This window comes from Nomascus leucogenys, chromosome 15, assembly GCF_006542625.1.
Source record: "Nomascus leucogenys isolate Asia chromosome 15, Asia_NLE_v1, whole genome shotgun sequence".
Taxonomy (NCBI): domain Eukaryota; kingdom Metazoa; phylum Chordata; class Mammalia; order Primates; family Hylobatidae; genus Nomascus; species Nomascus leucogenys.
Window position 1 is genome coordinate 56,534,875 of NC_044395.1, and position 21,361 is coordinate 56,556,235.

Sequence of the window (21,361 nt, forward strand, 5' to 3'; positions counted from 1 at the left end):
GTAGTAATATGGGGGTCAGCAATTTAGATGGGAGGAAAATATAGATAGAGCAAAGTTTCGACTTCTTAAATAGGTTTAAGTAGTGTGTTGGGTTCATTGGTTTTTATTTTATTACTTTATGACTTACACACTTGTCATATTTTCACTTTTGTATTTATAAATTATTAAGCTTTCAAAAAGTTAGTAAAAATAATGTGTTTTTTGTTTGTTTTGTTTTGTTTTGTTTTGTTTTGTTTTTGAGACTGTGTCTTTCTCTGTCACCCAGACTGGGGTGCAGTGGCGGAATCTCCGCCTCCCGGGTTCCAGCGATTCTGTCTCAGCCTCCCAAGTAGCTGGGATTACAGGCATGTGCCAACGTGCCCGGCTAATTTTTTTCTTTTCTTTTCTTCTCTTTTTATTTTTATTTTTAGTAGAGTTGGGGTTTCACCATGTTGGCTAGGCTGGTCTTGAACTCTTGACCTCAGGTGATCCACCCATCTCGGCCTCCCAAAGTGCTGGGATACAGGCGTGAGCCACCGCACCCGGCCAATAATATTTTAAGAGAAGAGAGAATAAGAGAGAGATGAAGGCAATGTGACTGGATTGTTTTGATAAAGGAGAAGAGAGGTACAACAAGGAATTTGTAAGCAGGCAGGGACTTATGACCATGGGAAAGAGTTTGGATTGTATTCTAACTTCAGTGGGAAGCTTTTGAAGAAGGTTAAAGAGAGGAACATGACCCAACATACACTTTGAAAAGATAAGTATGGTTACTCTGTGGACAACAAACAGAAGCATGGGCCCCATTTGGAGGCTACTGCAATATTTCAGGGGAGGAATGATGCTTGGTGGCATGTGCTTGCTGATTAATAGATAAATGTGAGAGGTGAAGGAAAGTTGTTTGGCTTGAGCAATTAAGAAGAGGTTGGTATTAACTGCGATGGGGAAGTCTAGAAGTAGAAGTGAGGAAGGGAGTCAATAATTTAAAATTTTTAAATTATTTTCAGATGTGTGGGAAATCCTTAAGATTAGGCAGTTGAATCCAATACGGTAGTTGATTATAAGAAGCTTGAGCCTCCATAAGGAAAATAGCCTAGAGATTAAAAACATGGATGTCTTTCACCAATGGGTGGAGTATATGGAGTAAATAAATAAATGGTAGAGTAGTAATAGAATCAAATCTTCACATGAGTCACTTATGTTCGGCCATGTTTATTGAGGGATTGTTGGGGGAAAATAATTAAATTTATAGTCAGAAAAATGGGACCCAATTTCAGTGCTCACTTCCCACTCCTCTTGATTAATACATAATTCACATTTAAAAATTAATTGAATTTTCTTCTGTCTTAGATTTCCCACTTTAAAATGAAGGAAATTTAAACTACTATATTATAGCCTTTTGGGTTTATAAAGATACTTCATGTGTATTAATTTCTTAAATTATTACAACCATCTACAGAGGAATGTATTGTTTTTATTTCTCTTTTACTGACAAAGAAATTGAGTCAAAGAGTTCAAGTACATAATAATAAGTATATAAGTCTACATAATTAGATTTGTTGCAGAAATCAAACCTTTATCCTCTGAATTTTCCTTATACCAGTGACTTTCAAAGTAGGGTTCCTGGACCCCCAGCATCAATGCTACCAGGTAACTTGTTAGAAATGCAAAATGTTTGGCTCCACTCTAGACCTACTGGAGCAAAATCTTGGGCTGAAGCAGAGCAGTCTGTGCTTCACCCATCTCACCCAGTGACACAGATGCTCATGAAGTTTCAGGCAAATGAAATAAACCACAGATAAGAAACAAATGACACAACACATCTGAAGGGATTATGGCAAACTATAGGCAAAGCATAGTAGTATTGTTTTTTCACTCTCTTTTCTGCTATTTGCCCTCTGAGAGAGAAAATATTGAAGACTGAAATGTCAGCAAAGTTGACAGGAGGTAAGACAAAGAGCAAAATCACAAGGTGGCCAACTTAATAACTACCTACTAAAAAACCTAGAATCAATGGCTTGGCAATGATAATGATTACTTTGTTCTCCTTAAATGGTTCTTGATTTTTTTCCCATGTAAACAGTGATTGTGAAATTGAATTTCTGTAAGTATGATAAAGAAAAGGCAGTGAAAAATTGTTTTGTGTGGAAAAAATATATATCTATGTACTATAAGCACTGCTCTGCAGGTTCTCATTCTGAGGAACTGTTGTGTGCCCTCAGGGAGTTCCAGGGACAACACTAAGTGAAGGCTGATTTTTCCTCTAACATCCCAATTCAGTTATTTGCATATAGTGAGCTTACATACAAATGTGGAATTAATGAATGAACATCCCACTAAGCACAGGCCTGGGGGTAAAGAGGTTCAAATTCTTCTAATTCTGCAGAGCTCTTTCTGAATTATCATGTCTCCACCATCTCCTTTACAAACAGTCCAGAGTTAGGGAGAACACTGGCTGGGTGTGTGCAGGTTGAGGTACGAGTTGGTAAGGTCCTGCCTAAACCTAGAAGACACAATAAAATAGGGAAGGAAATAAGGATGCCTAGGAAAAGTGGTGTAGATGGAGTCAGTTATGAGCTCTCTGAGGGCAGCAATCTTAATTTTTTGTTTCTCATTGTATACATTATTTCTAGGACATTGTCTGTTTCACATTTGATTAGCTAATTCATAAGGATTTATTAAGGACAGATAGAGGTTGTAAAAAGTTTTATAAGAAGAAGCATTTCAAAACAATCATGGATGAAGCTAAGCCTTCTTACATTCTAGCCTTAGAATTCACAGAGCACGACTCCTCTGAGAGTCTATTAACCAAAGATCAGTCATAGAGCCAGCTTAGATTTAAAGGTAGGGAACTATATGGGGACATGAGTACCAGGAAACACGGTTTATCGAGGAGATGGGCATCCTTAGGAACTAGCTCCAATTCAAATAAATGCCTTAGGAGAAAACGATCTGGTCCAGTGCTAGAGTGTCAACATAAGTGAAGAAGCTCATTTAGAACAGAATTCCATTCTTAAGTATCTTTCAAACACTTAAAGGGGCCATAAAATATAATTCATAGAAATTTAGAAAAAAAGTCTTCTGTTCCATCCTGAGACTCCCGAGAGAGCCTCACCTTCTTTTGCCAAAAACATCCTCTCTCTCATCCACGCCATCCAATCCCTCTGTCATGCCCATCTTGTTGCAACATGCCACCCTCCAGGTACTGGCATTGTCCTCTCCTGTCACACATAGCATCCTAGGGTTGTTCTTCTGGAAAGAAATGTTTGCTCATTAGGATAATTTAAATTCCATCAAAATGAAAATTCTATTTTTATTATTTAGTTTAAGGATAGTTTTTTGTTTTGTTTTTAGCACAAAATATCTTCTGAGATAATGCATGGCTTGAAAATGTAATAATCATTCATATGATAGAGTCTGACTATACTAAATATTTTTTGCCAACACTCTTTGGGACAAAATAGCGATCCTATCTTCAGTACTATACTTTCCAGAGGGGCCTGTTCTCTCTACTGAAGCATGGGTGGTTGGAAACAACAATCTCCTGCCCCATCCCACCATGGTAAGGGTGCCATAGAAATAACTGAAGAATAAGGATGGAAGTGAAAAGAGCATCAGGGTAGGAGCCCAGGAATTCTGGTTTGATTATTGATCAGCTCTGTGACCATGAGTAAGTTTCTTAAATTGCTAGATAAGTGCTTCTGAGACTGTAATGTGCATATGTGTCGTATGCTCACTGGGGATTATATACAGATCCTGGTTCAGTAGCTCTGATCTGGACCTGAGATTCTATATTGCTAAGCAGCTCCAGTTGATGCTGGTTCATAAACCCTGCTTGGAGGAATAGTTCTAGATCACTATTCTCTAATTTAGGAATGGGGACAGAAATATGTATTCATCTTACTACTGCTTTTAAAAACTTTTAAGCTGGTCCTTTTTCTTTTCTTTTTTTTTTTTTTTTTTTTTTTTTTGAGACGGAGTCTTGCTCTGTTACCCAGACTGGTGTGTAGTGGCATAATCTCAGCTCACTGCAACCTCTGCCTCCAGGGTTCAAGCAGTTCTCCCGCTTCACCTCCCAAGCAGCTGGGATTACAGGCGCCCACCATGACATGCAGCTAATTTTTGTATTTTTATTAGAGATGGGGTTTTGGCATGTTGGCCTGGCTGGTCTCAAACTCCTGACCTCGAGTGATCCACCCATCTTGACCTCCCAAAGTGCTGGAATTACAGGCGTGAGCCACCGCACCTGGCCAGCTTGTCCATTTTCTATTGGATGGTTGAATGGATGGATGGATGGATGGTTGAATGGATGGATGGATGGATGGATGGATGAAAGGATGGATGAATGAGAACGTCCAGGAAAGAATTAGCGAAGTGTTCCCAAGGGATTTGAAGGTGGAGGCAGAAATATGAAGAAAAAAAAAATCGAAGGAGATACTAACAATGGGAAAGGATTTTGCAATTCAGTGACTAGGTGAAATAACATTAGAAAGCTGTTTTTGCCATCGGATACAGTTTAGATCAGAAAAGAAGTTAGGGAGGTAATGTATGTAACCCTGATATGAGGTGCAGTGTTGCATCCCTTCGTTTTGGGAATTACCTTATGGTCACTTCATTTCTATGGCAGCGCTCATAAGCTTCTCCATTGGAGCCCATATCTTTTGGAGCCAAATGCATTTGGTTAACAATCAAGACTTGACTGAGGATAATATGACTTGAGTTGTTCCTTTCGGCAGCTTGTAGACTAAGAGGAAAGATATGTGATCTTTATAAACAGCCATAACCCAAGATAAAAAGAGAAGAAATGCACTGTAATTGGGCTATGATTATTCGCAAAAGGGGCAAGTTGAGACAATTGCAGGCTGGAGTTAGCTTTTGAATCAGGGCAGCTGAGTGAGTGCATAGAATTAGGGTATAGTCAGGGAAAGAATAGCTTGGCAAAGTGGAAGAACATCCCTCAGAGATGGAAGCAAATATTATCCTCAATTTAAAGGTAATGAAATTGAAGTTCAGAAAAGTAGAGTAAATTGCCAAAAATCATACAGCAGATGAGTGGTGTGGCCACAGTTCAAACCTAAATTTCCTGATGCCAAAACCCAAGGTCTTAAAAATTTTGCCAGTGGCTTCTCTGAATTAAGGTGGTATCAAGGAATGGAGAGGAGGGGACAACTGGGAAGAAACTGGATAATAATAATACCAATAGCAAACACTTGTAGAGCCATACACTCTACAACCACCCTGTTTTACAAGTGAGGAAACTGAAGCTCTGATAGGTTAAATCATTTGCCCAAGGTCATGCACCCGGTAAGGATTTGAACCTAAGCAATCTGGCTCCAGCATGTGTTTTGAAAATAAAGCTAAAGAAAGGGGGAAGTGAAGATGATGAGTGTTATATCATCTAGAAGAGCTAAAGTCTTCCAGGAATGATAACTACAGAACTCTAACCTTTCTACTGTGAGTCTGTCTTCAGGCAGCAATATGATTCTCCTTTCCTCATTTTCCTCACTCTTAAAACAGGAAAAAAAAAAAAAAGCTAAACTAAAAAACAAACTGTAATTATGATTCTTATCTTTTGAATTCAGAACAAAAATTAAAAAGCAGCTGAAAGGACTTCTTTAAAATGGAAAGAAAACTATTTTAGATTATAAAAGTATGCTAATTAAAAATGATTGATATGTTATTTTGTTAGTGACTCATGTTACCTTGTTACAGTTTCATTCATTTCTTGTTGACTAATGAGCTCACTGAAATAGAGATGAATTTAGATGGAATCTTAATTTTCTTTAGGATTTCATATATGTTTACATTTCATTTTAGTTGTTAAGCCAACCCGTAAAGTTTACCACTATGTTCTATTTAATTTGACACTAAAAAGACAATGAGAAGAAAAGAACTTGCAATCTGGCTGAGACATAGGGTCTTGTTTGTTGGTGCATGTTGACTGTTTATAATAATGAAAAAGGCCGGGTGCGGTGGCTCATGCCTCTAATCCCAGCACTTTGGGAGGCCGAGATGGGCAGATCACAAGGTCAGGAGATGGAGACCATCCTGGCTAACATTGTGAAACCCCGTCTCTACTAAAAATACAAAAAAAAAAATTATCTGGGCATGGTGGCGAGTGCCTATAGTCCCAGCTACTAGGGAGGCTGAGGCAGGAGAATGGCATGAACCCCGGGGGGGTGGAGCTTGCATTAAGCCAAGATCTCGCCACTGCACTCCAGCCTGACTGACAGAACGAGAAAGAATAAAAAATAAAATAATAATAATAATGAAATTTTTCTTCCCTTAGTATTAAACAAATTAACATCAAGGAAACGGAATCATTCTTGGCCAAGTATGATTCTTGATAGATGGTGGGAAAAAGTCCTCAGAACTAAACACCTTTCTGATTTTTTTGTTTTCAATATGAAAACAGGACTAGAGTTAAAATATTGGCTCTTGTTTTGCCTCAGTTACTTACTAGCTGTGTGAACTTGGCCATGCTCTGAGCTTCTACTAGCTTTGTTTCATGGAAACCTGCTTTGCCTTTTCCATAGGAGTTATATGAGAAAAGATGAAGTAGAAGGGTATGTTTTAAGATGTACAATACCATAGAAATATGTGGCTTTACTGGTACTTTTTCTAATTTAGAAACTATTAGTCTATTGGAAAAGGGAAGTCATAAGCTATAAAGGAAGGGACTGCCTCTAGGTCCCCATGCCTGTTAATGAGAGAGAATAGTGTAGTTGAAAGATTAGGAAGGATAAAACTGACTCACAGATTTACTTTACAGTATTTTTTCTTGACAATCTTGCTTGGGGATTATCTTTTTTTTTTTTTTTAATGCTTGCAAGGAACTGAATTTTGGCTTCGTTAGTTGATCTATTACTATTGTTTTTGTTCATTTTTACTCTATACTTTTCCTTGCTTCTGCATATTTGGGGTCTTAACTGGGTGCCAGAGGTCCTCAGCAAGATCCTTACACTCTGGATAGGACAAAACTTGAACATCCACTGTCCTATGCAATCATCAGTACTTCTGCTTAGTGCTCAGCCTTGTGGCAGCTACTCTCTTCCAGGCTTACTGTACACTTTTCTTGATTGTGACTAGCCTAACACTTGATAATAGCCCCATAAAAAAACTCTCCCTCATACTTTTATGGTCACCCTATGAACACTTTCATTTTCTCTAGCACTCTGTCTCTCAAATATCATCCACATCAGTAGCCCCAAATCTAGTTTTTGCCTGTTTAGCAATGCTCTATTTCGGGGTCTACTTTGCTGTGCTGCAGTCCAGAAAATGGCCGTAAGCAGAAAGCTGGTGCAAATATTTAGCTCATGATGATTTTATGACCATCTCTCAAGGAATACTGTCCTTCATTGCCTATTTTTCAGTGTCTAAAAACATTTTCTTCATAGATTTTGTTAAGTTGTGTAGTTTTTGTTTTTGAGTTTCAGTGAGAAGGCAAGTTTAGTACTAGTTACTTTGTTGTGTCTAAAAGCAGAACACTGTGTTTCTAAGAACTGGAAGACTTCGGGTCTAGTTATAGATTAACTCTAATTTGTATCCCATGCCTTTGTTTTTTTGCCCCATTGGTATTGGCATTATCATCAGTTGGTATTGGCACCATCATTGGTATTGGCAAGATCATAGAATCTTGGTGAAGCCCGATTTAGATAATAGTTATGGAAGTGTTTTGCAACTTAAACATGTATTATATAAAAATTATATAACATCAAACATGAATATTACTCACTAAGCATGATACTTAAAAGGATTAGTCAATATGCCTGATGAAATGAGTACTTCCTGGAACCTCAGAAGAGGAGCTAGGAGAAGAGAAATAACATTTATAATTGATTACTATGTGTCACGTGTTATGCTTGTGGCTTTATTAACTTGAGCTACTCTTTATGACTCATGTTAATTTCATTCCCATTTTGCAGATGAGAAAACGTAGGGTCAGTGGGGTTAAATCACTTGCACAGCCAACAAACAATAGATTCAAAGCCCTGTATGTTGACGCCAAAGCCCATGCTTTAAACTTGTTTTCCAAAGATATCTTTTTCAGAATGAAGGCCTTCATATACACATCTAGATCAGATTGCTGAACCTATGAGTTTTGTCAAACACCAAATTAAATCCTGCCTATTATGGGACCCTGTTTTGTTCTCTGTGCTGATTTTTTTTAACTTGTTAGACATTTATTGTGTAAATGGTTCTGAGGAGTGTGAAAATAATTAGTAACAACCACATCTTAAAATAGCAGCCACTCATTTGTGTACGTATGCACGTATGATTGTGTGTGTGCACATGTATGTGTTTCTGGAGTTGCTGCTGAGTAGATCTTTTTCTTCCTTTTTGCACCAGAATTCTGGCTTGAAATACAACTATTAAATATAGTGTAAATATTACTAAATAGGGATGTTAACATTTAAAAATTGTTCCTTGCCTTTTTAATATGTTTTGCTATTTTCCCTGCCTAATTATCATTCTTTTCAATGTTTATGTGTTAACATGACCTTTTTCTGATTGAATGCCTTCAACTGGGTCTCAAGTGCTCACACTATCATACTTTTAAAATTAAATTATGTTCCAAAATGATGAGTGATTCATATCACAGAAAGAAGCAGAGTGGTACAAAGGTCATAACATCTGTTAGAACCTCTGAGCCAATGTATTTACAAGCAAGAATCAGGAAACCTAAGAAAAAGTCAGGGTGTAGATATCGTTTGCATCACTACCATGCGGACATTGCATTAGGGGTGATTTCATGTCCATCACCTCATTTAACATTCACAAGAAAAGTTCAAAAAGGAAAAAACTGCTGTCCCCCTTGACAGTAATTGACTCAGAGGGCAAGCAAGCTCACACAACTCAGTGTGGTGATGAAGATGGGTTTCATTTCCAGACCTTCCTAATACATAAGCCCAAGTTTGTTTGTTTGTTTGTTTTTGCTACACAAACGGCCTTTAAATGTCTTCTTAAAAGTAGAATCTTTTTGATGTCAAAGTTTGAAGAAGAAATCTAATACATAAAACAGCATCTTTGGTGACAGTAGAGCAGAATTTTGTGGCATATGGGTGTTTTTATTTGAGCTGTTCCTTCCCTCACTCTCTCCATTCACTCTACAACCCCCCCCAAGTTATCCACCTTAATTCTCAAAATGGCCATTTTAAACTTCCAAGCTCCCTTCTAAAAAGTAACAATTGGAGTAAATTAGTTAAATAACAATAACAAATTTTTATTTTTATGTTATGTTATAAATAATATAAATATATTATAAATAATACGTGTACAATGTAAATAAGTACTGGTCTGCATTTCAAACTACAACTTTGATTTACCAGGGAGAGTTTAGAAATACCTTAAACAAGGGCAGTCCCTCATAGTGACTACTTTTCATTCGTAGTACATAGTATGCTTACCAAACCACCTCTTATGTCACTTTAAAATCAATTATATATGATATGTAATACAAGATTGGTTGTTCTTTGTCATTCAAGTCTAAGATTTAGCAAGCATTTTTGAGTGTCAGTTATGTGCTAGACATGCTGCCACTCGCTCCCATGCTCCCTATCTTATGCACCTCTTTGAGTGGCTTAGTGTCACACAGTAGGAAGAGGACAAGTTTTAGAATCACACAAATCTGTGGTGTTAGTCTAGACTCTGCCACCTGTTAAGTGTAGAGATTCACAAGTTACTTGATGTATCTGGTCATTCTTGCATTACTATAATGAAATTCCTATAAATATGTATCCATAAATAAAAGAGGTTTAATTGACTCATGCTTTTGCAGGATGTATAGGAAGCATGGTGCCAGCACCTGCTTAGCTCCTGGGAAGGCCTCAGGGAACTTTTATTCATGGCAGAAGGTGAAGCAGGAACAGTTACATCACATAGTAAGGGAGGGAGCAAGAGGCAGAGTTGGGGAGGAGGTGCCACACACTTTTAAAGCATAAGATTTCCCAAGAAGTCATTCACTATCATGAGGACAGCACCAAGCCATGAGGGATTCACCTCCATGACCCAAACACCTCCCACCAGGCCCCACCTCAAACATTGGGGATTACAATTCAACATGAGATTTGGTGGGGACATGTATTCAAACTATATTATTCTGCCCCTGGCTTCTCAGATCCCATGTTCTTCTCACATTGCAAAATACAATCACGCCTTCCCCATCATTCCCTCAAAGTCTTAATTTATTCCAGGGTTAATTCAAAAGTCCAAAGTCTGAAGTTCATCTGAGACAAAGCAAGTCTCTTCCACTTATGAGCCTGTAAAATCAAAAATGAGTTATTTACTTCCAATATACAAAGAGAATGCAGATATTCAATAAATATTTCCATTCTAAAGTGAGAAAACAGCCTAAGAAAGGGGCTACAGATTCCATGCAGGTTTGAAACTCAGCAGGTGGTCATTAAACCTTAAAGATCCAAAATAATCTCACTTGACTCCATGTCCCACATCCAGGGCATAATGCTGAATGGGCTGTATGGGAGAACTTCCAGTTCTCACAGGGCTTTAGGTAGCTCTATCCCTGTGGCTTTGCAGGATTAAGCTCCCAAGGATACTCTCGTATGGCTGGGGTTGAGTGCCTGTGGCTTTTTCATGCTGAGAGTTCAAGCTACCAGTGGATCTACCATTCTGGGGTCTAGAGAATGGAGAGCCCCATCCCACAGCTCCACTAGGCAGTACCCCAGTGGGGCTTCTGTGTGAGACTTCCAACTCCACATTTCCACTTAACACTGCTCTAGTAGAGGTTCTTTGTGAGGGCTCTGCTCCTCCAGCAGTCTTCTGCCTGGATACCCAGGCTTTCCCATACATCATCTGAAATCTATGGAGAGGTTGCCAAGCCCCACAACTCTTGCATTCTGTGTACCTGCAGGCTTAACACCACATAAAAATTGCCAAGGCTTATGGCTTGCACCTTCTGAAGCAGCAGCTGGAGCTGTATCTGGGATACTTTGAGCTGAGACTGGGGCCAGAGCAGCTGGGATGCAGGAAGCAGTGTCCTCGGTCGTGGCCCTGGGCCCAGCCCAGGAAACCATTCCATCCTCCTAGGTCTCAGGGCCTGTGATGGAAAAGGCTGCTTTTTCAATCTCTGAAATGTCTTTGAGGTTTTTTTTTTTTCCATTGTGTTGACTATTAACACCCAGCTTCTTTGTAGTTATGCAAATATCTCTAGCAAATTGTTGCATAGCCTGCTTGAATTCCTCTCCTGAAAAAGATTTTTCTTTCTTTGCCACATAGTCAGCCTGCAAATTTTTCAAACTTTTACACTCTGCTTCCCGTTTAAATATAAGTTCCAGCCTTAAGTCATTTTTTCGCTCCCACATCTACTGTAGGAAGCAGCCAGGCCACATCTTGAACACTTTGCTGCTCAGAAATTTCTTTGGCCACATACCCTAAATTATTACTTTTAATTTCACACTTCCATAGATCCCTAGGGCATGAACAGGAAGCAACCAAGTTCTTTGCTAAGGCATAACGTGCATGACCTTTGCTTCAGTTCTTAATAAGTTCCTCATTTCCATCTGAAACATCAACAGCCTAGACTTCACTGTCCATATTACTATCAGAATTTTGATCAAAACCATTTAACCAGTCTCTAAGAAATTTCAAACTTTCCTGCATCATCCTGTCTTCTTCTGAGCCCTCCAAACTTTTCTAACCTCTGCCCGTTACCCAGTTCCAAAGTCACTTCCACATTTTCAGGTATCTTTATAGCCATGCAAGAATGGCCTAATACACTTGATTAAGTGTCTAAGCTTGTTTCCTCATATCAAATATTGACATAGAAACAGCTGTCTCAAAAATTTGTTATAGAGAAGTCATTAAAATCAAACCTGAAAAATTCTTGAAAAGTCACCATTAAGTGCCAAATAAAATGTCATATTAGGCATTATCCCCATTTAATAAATGAAAAATAAACTGAGTTCCATGGTGATGAAGAGGTCATATAGTTCTGAAATACCATAGCTGGGATTTAGCCAAACATCTTAAAATGTTCTATTTCCTAGTAGGTCACAGCTGAATTTCAGGAGTACATGTTCTTTGATCTTTCCTGTTATGTTAGGATCTGATCATATTACTCAGAGCATCTTTTCATCTTGTCTCATTCCCTAGGACACTGTCAAGTTTTGTTGTCCCATTTCTCTCTACGTGTACCTACTTTAGAGAACTGCATTCCAAATTTGGCTTCTCCTAAGAATAACTGCCCATTTATTTAATGATAGCAAACAAATCCCTGATATGTCTTCTCTGGACTTAATGCTTCTCACTGCTTGACTCTCTCCTTCCCATGGAATTCTATTTATGAACTCTGGCCCTTATAAGAATCTTTCATGAACTTTCTGAAAATGAGTTTGCCATCAATTCATCTATAAGCACTTATATTCAAATAGAAGAACTGTCTTCGGACCTCTTCATTTGCATGGAAGAAAATGCATTCTCAAGAAAATAACTTACATAATATTTTATTTGAAATGATCATTTGCTAAACTTTTCCAGAGGCAAAGAAAAAGCTGGCTTGCAGCCCTCTTATGACTCAAAACCTTTGAAAACAGAAACTAAGAACTAGTTACCACCTACAATGAATTAAGCCTGTGATGGCATTTATCTCATTAGCTTCTCACAGAAAAGCTGAAAAATAGGTGATGTTCCTTCCATTTTACTGCTGAAAATCAAAAAACCTCTGGCAGAGGTTCATTTGTGTTACATCTCTCTCCCAAAGTGAAGTAAATTGAAGGGAGAAGAGTCATGAAGAAACAGAAACCTTTGCCACAGAGTACCCAAATCTAAGCCAAGAATAAACATCAGAGGCACTCCAAATCAAAGTTCCTTTGCCAAGCCTGTCGCTAGTATATTTGGTGTCACTTAGCAGGCATGTGGCACCACAGAGACTTTCAAGTACTAACCACTATTGACTCCAACTCTGGAAAAAAAAAAAAAGAGAAAGCTTCTGTGTTCTGAAACAGATCCCACAGTCCCATCAGAGCTGCCTACAAAGCTGGTATGGGAACTCAAGATGTGATTGATTAGCTCCAGTAAAAATGATGTTATTTGTGATCAAAACCATTTCAAGTCTTACAAAGATAATATTTAGATGACATGTATTTCTTTTTCCTCCTAGGATTTCTAAGGGAAGAAGAAAGACATGAATATTGGTATTTATTATTTACCGTGTGCCATGCATTCCTCTGGCAATTTTATATGCATTAGCTATTGATATTTGCATATATTTATTATCGTTTTGGTTTTTTAAAATTGGGGTAACCATGTGTTTGAGAGGTCTAGAAACTGTTTGGAAATCAGAGGTCACATAGGAACCACATAATGTAATGGTCAAGTGAGTGGGTTCTGGTTGTTACTCCAGAGTTCGACAGGACTGGTTGGAAAAAGTAGTTTACCTCTTTTCAACTGTGTGACTGGAGCAAGTTCTGAAACCTCTTGACTTTACATCTTCAGGAACAAAGTGGGAATAATAACAGGGTAATTGTGAGGATTAAATAAAATAATACCTATGGAGAGCACTTACTTTCTCTGGCACATTGTGAGTGTCTGGTGAGCATTAACTAGTTAGTTCATAGGAGTGGGTTAGCATTAATGCCAGAACCAGGATTTATTTCAGTTTGATTCCCAAGTCTAACTCTTTCATGACCCCAGATGGTCTCCTAAAACAATTGTTTCTCATCCTGAGAACTCTTTTTTTTTTTTCATGCACTACTTATATACTTGATGGAGGCAATTTCCAATCATCAGTAATCTGAAATAGGCTTGGAAAGATGACATATGGCCTTACATTAATATATTAAATCTTTGGTTGCCAAGTTATTTGCTTTAATAGTTTTTCCCCTCTATAGGTTGAATTGTTTTAAGTTCTGCAAATGTAATATATGCCATTCTCTCTGAGTGCAAAAGCAATACAATAAGTATTAAAACTGGGTAAAGGAAACTGGTTCTTGAATTATCAGAAGGCATGATGCCCACCATGACAGCAGAACAAAGTGTGGAAAGGAAACTTGTTGGCTCCAAACAGCAGAGGACACTAGCCTGCCTTTGGGAGACAACGAGGATTGATGACACTGAGAGCTTTGTGGTAGACTTCTGCTAAGGAAAAGACTGGTTACCATGACACACTAGGCATCTTTTAATTACCTCATTCTCTATGCTTCCTTAGTTCCCAGTATGAGGTCTCAGTTTAGAACTTATAAAAGCAGGAAGCCAAATAATTGAGGCCTTATTGAGGAAAAAGAGCATATGTTTTGGAGTCAAAAAATTTGAATTTGAGATCTGAATTAAGCAATTACTAGCAGTATCACTATATGTAAATCATTTCCTCATCTGAATTTCCATTTTCTATTAAATGGAGGAAGATGGCAATAATAAAAATATAGAACAAAATTTATGTTTGTTGTTGGTTTTTGACTGTTTTATTTCTCAGAGTTGTTAGCAACACCCCATGATATGATGGCACGAAAAGGTTTTATCTTGATTCAGGAAGTCAGCAAGTATTTATTGAGTATCTATGTGCCAGATATAATGAAACTCTAAAATAATATACAAAAGAATTACTGTTTTTGTTCTGGTTGTGATATTGGACACCAATTGTTGCCCATTGACCACAGAATAACAGTTGAATACTCATCCTGGCACCTGAGTCCTATCTCTAGCCTGTCGTTACATTTCAGCCACATAAAGACACTTGCTGTCCCTGGTACATGCCCAGCCCAGTCATACCTCTGCACTTTCACCCATGCTGCTGTTTCTTCCTGAATGCTATCCTTTTCTTTCCTAACTGTCCAAGCTATGCCCATGGCTCAGATATTTGTATTGAATATAAACCCCAGGCAGATTTAGCCCCAAAGCTCATCCTTTTTTTTTTTTTTTTAATAATATATGGCACTTCTTCTCAGGGCTTCTCAAACTTTAATAAATGTACAGATCACCTGAGATTTTGTTAAAATGCAGATTCTGAAATAAGATCCTAGGCGATGCTGATGCTGCTAGTATTTGGATCACGCTTTGAGCAGCAAGGCCCTAGAATACTAATTCTGAGCCCATAGTATTCATTCTCAAGGATGCATAACCACATTTTCTGAAATTAAAGTTTATTCGCAAATTCCTCTCTGCCAATACACATAACAAGAGAAGGGCATGGTGGTTTTAACCCAGTAAGAGACATGTGAGCATAGACAAGTCTGTTAGCCTCCTTGAGCCTAGTTTCTTATAAAACAAGCACTGTGCCTGTTCCTGCATTGCTTCCTTCACAGTGTCACCATGAGAAGTTTCAGCATACTGTGTGTCTAACTACCATGCAACCCTATTTAAAATAATTCTTTTCTTTTCACCGATTTTACTTTCCTTTCATTGCTGAGTCTCTTTGTTTTCTATGGGGATTGTTACTGAACTAACAACAGTGTCAAGAGGCAATTGGTGTTTTTTGGTTATCAGAGCCTCTGCTAAATTAAAGGTAAAATATTCCAGAATCAAGACCTTACAAAGGAAATAAACATGCCTGAGTGCCACTGATTATTATTGTCTTTTTCTCAAGCACCTTGCTCTTGGTACGTTTCTTTCTATGTTTCATAAATTTGCATTCTCTCTCTCCCTCGTGGCACAGAAACACAGGCTCTGAAGTCAGACATTTAGTTGAATATAGGCATTGTTGATTTCAACTGACTTAGCTTCACTGAGACAAAATTTTTTCAATCTGATAACCCATAAAGTAAAATTATTCATAATAAGAAGGAGGTGAAGGAAGAGGAAAGGGAGAAAAATTAGGAGGAGGTAGAGAAGGAGAAAAAAGAGGACAAAATTGTCTTCCTAAGTCTTGTGAAAGTCAAATGAGAACAGATACACTGTCTGGTTGGTTGTTGGGTTTAGTAAATGTTAATTTCTTCCCCAGCCTATCCTTAGCCACTCTTTATTTAATTTTTATCCCCTCTTTCTTTCCAAAATTATTATTTTTCTAAAAAAATAATTTTTATTTTAAGTTCGGGGGTTTCTTATATAAACTTTTGTCATAGGTGTTTGTTGTACAGATTTCACATTGCTAGTTCATTCTTTTATCCATTCATCCATTTACTTCTACATTTATTTTTGGAAGAGGTAGGGTAAAATAAATTCAATAAAGATTAATTTCCACCCAAAAGCAAGTGGAAATTATTCTTTGTTGAATAATTGTTGTTCTACCTTATTCAAAAACAAATGTAGAAATAAATGGATGAATTAATAAAAGAATGAACTAGCAATCTGAGCTATAAATATAATACCTCACATTTTTATTTTGCTTTTCTATTTCTGCCTTTTTGAATCTCTGAAACACTTTCTTATTTTGGCTTCACAACATCCTTATGTTATTTTTAACCTTTCTTATGAGCACATTTGTTTTTATCTATGGTTCTTGTGTTCTTATGGCTTATCAATGTGACTGAAAACTTTGTAAAGACAGGAACTATTTATCTCTGAATCAGCTGTGTCACGTATAGTGCCTTGCATACAAGATTTCCTTAATAATGCTTGTTGAGTCAACGGATGAAGGAAGCCAGAAAGAAAAGAAGGAGAAAAGAAGTAAGAAAAGAAGGAAGAGAGGACATGAAAATGATGTTACTCTTCTAGATTGAAAATTACATACCTTGCACAGTGTCTGGCACATAGTAGGTGTTCAATACCTATTCATCGAAGACATGTAATTATCAATTTTAGACTTGGGTAGCTTCCCAAGTGTAAAGTAGGTAAGAAGAATTGTTGTCTTTTGGGGCTTACAATGACAAACACAAAAATAACCGGGGAAAATGGAGAAAGAGAAGCCATCTTTTTTTCTGGGCAATGATGTCAAGCTGTCATGTTAGTGTCTGACTTGCTTTCACAGGCTAATGGTTGCCAGGGCAACAGCAGTGCCAACACTTTGCATTCATGTAGTTTTCCATTGATAATTGCTAATGTGAACAAGTGCTGGCTTGCACTTTACACCTGCCTGGCTTGTAAGTCTACCTTAATTGGATGTGCCAAGATTGAGGAAAAAGTAATCTGCCCTTTCAAGACAACTGACAGAGAGATGAAGTGTTGTTTGGGCCTTTATTGTTACAATTTTGCTGACAAAATTACTATGAACTGTCTTCTCTGGATGCATAGCCTGCCTTTGTTGACAGAACCCTAGCATTTATCTTCTAGGGGTGGTATATTAAGTGAGGGGGAAACTTTGATGTAATGTTTAGAGCAGTTTAGTTGTAATTCACTTGCTTTTTTCAGGTGCAATAAGAAGAGATGTGGCATTGGAGAGGAGCTGGAGGGGTATGAGAAATTAGGGAGGGGCAAAAGGGTATGGATCACCTACCGTGTGCAAGACATTGTGTTGACCTTTCTAGCACACATGGTCTTAACCTTCCCGATGACCCTGTGAAGCAGGTATTAATATCTCCAGGATAGAGATGTAAACACTAGCTTTAAAGGTGAATTCTTTCATTTAAATTATTAGAGTGAAATTAAGACATGTTGACAGCATTCAAACTCTGATTTTCTTGTGTTGTTGTTGTTGTGATGGAGTCTAACTCTGTCACCCAGGCTGGATTGCAGTGGCAAGATCTCAGCTCACTGCAACCTCTGCCTCCTGAGTTCAAGCTATTCTCCTGCCTCAGCCTCCAGAATAGCTGGGATTACAGGCGTCTGCCACCACTGGTTTTCTTAATGCTGAAATCTATTCTTTTATCTATTCCTGGCTCTCTGTGACAGTTTGGACAAGTCACTTTCTTCCTAACTGTAACTTCCTCTCTTTTTTCTGTTTTGCTATCTAGAATCTTCCCAAAGCAGCTTACTCCCTCCTGCACCAGCAGCTCGCTAACAGTTGAATATATTTACTCTAGAAAACATTTACTAAGAGCCTACCAGTACCAGGTACAGAGTTAGGTGCTAAAGAGACAAATGAGTAACTTATGGCTGTTTTAAAGGAGTCTACATCTCGACTCTGGATTCCGTAAAGAAGCAGATGCATTCAGTTAGGTCCAGTCTGTTAAAAATGAAGAATGTTAGAATGTGCACTATTGAGCACAAAGGAGGAGGAGGGTTCAGTGAGGAGTTTTGGGGAAAGCTGAAATGTCAAAGGCTGATGAATTTTACTGGGCAATAGCACCAGCAAAGACTGAGAGCAGTGAAACAGCACAACCTGGGTGAAGAACTTCAGACCATTTGGTTTTTCAAGAGCAAGAGGTGACACTGGACATACTGGAGAAGTGTGATTATAAGGCATGTCAAAGAGTGGGGGCATAAACCAGACATGGGAGAGAGAAGCTGTCTCCTCTGCAGGTACAGTCCTAGTTTAGGCTTTGCAGACCACACGTTCTTCTTCTTTTCAAAAAGTTTCTACAGCCTGTAATACTATGTAAACCATTTTCACTGGTAGTTGTACAAAAACAGGCTGCGGATCACATGTGGCCTATAGGCCATAGATACAGTTGGCCGAATCCTGCTTTATGGCGTGATCTCCAATCCATCATAATCCTGGTCACCATTTAATTTGTCAATTTTCCTTTTAGAATTAACAGCTTAGTTAAGATCAATATATATTATCTCACATAATCTGTACTACAACCTATGTTTAAATTATAAAGGATTAATGATTTTTTAAAAATTAAGTAAACCCTGAAGGCAAACAAAAATACTCTTGAATTGCTGTATCCATTTCTCATTTTCCATCAGGGATTTTTTATTTTTTTAAGGTAAAATGGTGAGACTTTTATTTGGGGTATAATTTAGCCCTGTAGTGCTCAAATTCTGTCGTACCTAAGAGTTAGGAAACACAGTTGTATACCTCCAATCATGTATACTGTTCCTTGTGTTTGATAGAAAGATTTTTAAGTTACTTTTGACTATGTGAAATTTTCACCTATGTGCTGACTTTAGAAGAAAATCCCAGTCAAGATGTATGTGTTATTATAATGGGACAATAAGTTCCCTGGCCCAGATTCTAAATCTCTAAAAGTGCAATGCAGCCTAAATTAGTCAAGGTCATTTTGTTGTTGTTTATCTATTTGTTTTGGAAATCAAGTCACATACTAAGCAGGTGATGGACAAAACATTCTAACATGTTTTCTACAATGCGTGATGACCAAACCATATTCCCTCCATTCCATATAAGGGAGATTGTGTTGTTATTATTATTGCTATTGTTTATTTCTAATTCAAAGGTAAAACTTTATACTTCTTTTTGTTTATCATGTTTTAACACCTCAGTAAAACTGTTGAGGCCACCTTGAATCCTGGTTTTATCATTCATCATATTAGAATCTATTATTCCTAATTATTCTAATTTCATAGAATTATAGGGTTGGAGGGTCCTGAAGTTCATCTATCAACTGAGGTTTGAGTTGGCACTACAGTGCCTGTTGTTGAGCCATCTACCCTCTGCCCTTGTACCTCCAGTGACGTGGAATGGGAATGGTTATCAGTACCTCCCACTGCATTATTGAATAGCCCCAATTGCTTAAAAAATGGGTAAATAAAACGAGCAAATGCATGGGTCACCAACTATCAGCAATTACTGTATAAAATCTTATTCTCCAAACAACTATGGGTAGTAAAGATTCTAATATTAACATTACAGATGAGAAAACTGATGATTGAAGAATTTTGATATATATGTTTCTCCAGCTGGTAAGAAGTAGAGTTAAAATTTACTGTTGCTCTCTCTCTTTTTTTTCTTTCTTTACTTAAAGTTCTGGGATACATAGGCAGAATGTGCAGGTTTGTTACATAGGTATACATGTGCCATGGTTTGCTGCATCTATCAACCCATCATCTAGGTTTTAATCCCCGCATGCATTAGCTATTTGTCCTAATGCTCTCCCAACCTTTCCCTCCACCTCCCAACAGGCCCTGGTGTGTGTTTTTCCCCTCCCTGTGTCCATGTGTTCTCATTGTTCAACTTTCACTTATGAGTGAGAACATGCAGTGTTTGTTTTCTGCTCCTGTGTTAGTTTGCTGGGAATTATGGTTTCCATCTTCATCCATGTCCCTGCAAAGGACATGATCTCATTCTTTTTTAGGGCTGCATAGCATTCCATGGTGTATATGTGCCACATTTTCTTTATCCAGTCTATCACTGCAGGGCATTTGGGTTGGTTCCAAGTCTTTGCGATTGTAAATAGTGCTGCAATAAACATACATGTGAATGTGTCTTTATAGCAGAATGAATTATAATCCTTTGGGTATATGCCTAGAAATGGAATTGCTGGGTCAAATGGTATTTCTGGTTCTAGATCCTTGAGGAATCACCACACTGTCTTCCATAATGGTTGAACTAATTTACACTCCCACCAACAATGTAAAGTGTTTCTATTTCTCCCCAGCTTCATTAGCATCTATTGTTTCCTGAGTTTTTAATAATAGCCACTCTGACTGGCGTTACATGGTATCTCATTGTGGCTTTGATTTGCATTTCTCTAATGATCAGTGATAATGAGCTTTTTTCATATTTTTCTTGGCTGCATAAATGTCTTCTTTTGAGAAGTGTCTGTTCATGTCCTTCACCCACTTTTTGATGGTGTTGTTTGTTTTTTTCTTGTAAGTTTATTTAAGTTCCTTGTAGATTCTGGATATTAGACCTTTGTCAGATGGGTAGATTACAAAATTTTTCTCCCATTCTATACGTTGCCTGTTCACTCTGATGCTAGTTATTTTAGCTGTGCAGAAGCTCTTTAGTTTAATAAGATCCCATTTGTCAATTTTGGCTTTTGTTACTATGGCATTTGGTGTTTTAGTCATGAAGTCTTTGCCCATGCCTATGTCCTGAATAGTATTGCTTAGGTTTCCTTCTAGGCTTTTTATGGTTTTGGGTTTTACATTTAAGTGTTTAATCCATCTTGAGTTAATTTTTATATAAGGTGTAAGGAAGGGGTCCAGTTTCAGTATTCTGCATATAGCTAGCCAGTTTTCCCAGCACCATTTATTAAATAAAGAATATTTTCCCCATTGCTTGTTTTTGTCAGCTTAGTGGAAGATCAGATGGTTGTAGATGTGTGGCATTATTTCTGAAGTCTCTGTTCTGTTCCATTGGTCTATGTATCTGTTTTGGTACCAGTACAGTGCTGTTTTGGTTACTGCAGCCTTGTATAGTTTGAAGTCAGGTAGCATGATGTCTCCGGCTTTGTTCTTTTTGCTTAGGTGTCTTGGCTATAAGGGCTCTTTTTTGGTTCCGTATGAAATTTAAAGTAGATTTTTGTAATTCTGCAAGGAAAGTCAATGGTAGCTTGAAGGAAATAGCATTGAATCTCTAAATTACTTTGGGCAGTATGGCCACTTTGATGATATTGATTCTTCCTATCCATGAGCATTGAATATTTTTACATTTGTTTGTGTCCTCTCTTATTTCCTTGAGCAGTGGTTCGTGGTTCTCCTTGAA